Source organism: Pipistrellus kuhlii, unplaced genomic scaffold (genome assembly GCF_014108245.1).
Source record: "Pipistrellus kuhlii isolate mPipKuh1 unplaced genomic scaffold, mPipKuh1.p scaffold_m20_p_6, whole genome shotgun sequence".
NCBI classification, from domain to species: domain Eukaryota; kingdom Metazoa; phylum Chordata; class Mammalia; order Chiroptera; family Vespertilionidae; genus Pipistrellus; species Pipistrellus kuhlii.
In genome coordinates this window covers 71,268,114-71,269,412 of record NW_023425562.1, presented here as the reverse complement: position 1 = coordinate 71,269,412, position 1,299 = coordinate 71,268,114, and the positions used below count along the sequence as shown (strand labels likewise).

Sequence of the window (1,299 nt, the reverse complement as noted above, 5' to 3'; positions counted from 1 at the left end):
TCTCTTGATCCAAATATTTAAAATTTGAGTCAGGTTTTCATTAAATTCTGGTGTGACAATGGGATATATTTACTTTTCTATTTTGAGAACATTAAACAAAAAGGATCATTTATTCACTGTACTGTGAGAACATGGCATGGATTGGAGATGGGAATAAATGTTTAAAAATGAAAGGTGGGAAGGAAACACTCACACTGTTTTCTCTCTCCTTTCTGTATTCCCCTCCTGTAGTACAAACTTCTGTTGTTGTTCTATTTTAATGTAAATTCATTTTATTTTTAGATGACCTACATGACATGTTCTTCTTAAAAGCAATGCTTCTGCTTCAAACAAATCAGGGTCAAAATAAATGAAGAGCTCAAGATACCATCAGCCCCGTTTGTGCTGGTCCTGGTGTGTGGATGAAAAATAGCAGCCAGATATGATGACAGGTGATAGATCCAAATCACAAAATTTGTTAACATTGTTCCATTTCTAAACCACTCTTAAAGAAAATCATATATGGGGTCACCCCATCCTCATGGTAGTCTAGCAGAGCAACCAGGCCATCTGGATTCATGTTTTCACCAATAAAGAACTGGTATTTTTTGAAATTAGCAAGGATGCGCTTCCTTTGTTCTATAGCCCCTGTCATAAAAGGCTCTACTCTTTCTGGTCTCTGTTCTTCAAGCTTCTCTTCCATTGATTTCATGTCATCTCTGATGTAGTTCTTATAGACTTCTTTATGAAGCTAGTTTCCTGCAAATGATAGTTCACGACCATATCACTAGTGATTACTATGCTTTCAGTACCTTCCCTTCGGGCCTTCAGCAGGGGCATTTCTACCAATAAGCAAGTCAACAATGTTACCCTCTGTCCTACTGACCATCTTCCCCTTCACCATTAGGCACAGGCTGTCTATGATCTCCTGGATCTTGCAGATGTCAGAGAACATTTCATCATGGGTGATAAGGTCACAGGTGATCATGATGGCAGTTGGAAAAGATGACAGAAGTGGTGGTAGCAGAGACCAGAACTTTGAGCAAGCGCCATGCCAAGTGGTACTGGGGAGGTGGGTGAAGGACAGAGAGGAACCTCTGATTTTTTTAAAAAATATATATTTTATTGATTTTTTACAGAGAGGAAGAGAGAGGGAGAGAGTTAAAAACATCGATGAGAGAGAATCATCGATCAGCTGCCTCTTGCACACTCCCTACTGGAGATATGTCCCCAACCAAGGTACATGCCCTTGACTGGAATTGAACCCGGGACCTTTCAGTCCGCAGGCTGACACTCTATCCACTGAGCCAAACCGGTTTC

The 1,299-nt window shown here is 40.4% G+C and overlaps 1 pseudogene; it reads right to left on the bottom strand.

Annotated features, from left to right (window-relative positions):
• Positions 1 to 328: 328 nt before the first annotated feature.
• Positions 329 to 876, bottom strand: LOC118708024 (annotated as a pseudogene).
• Between the last annotated feature and the right edge of the window lie 423 nt (positions 877 to 1,299).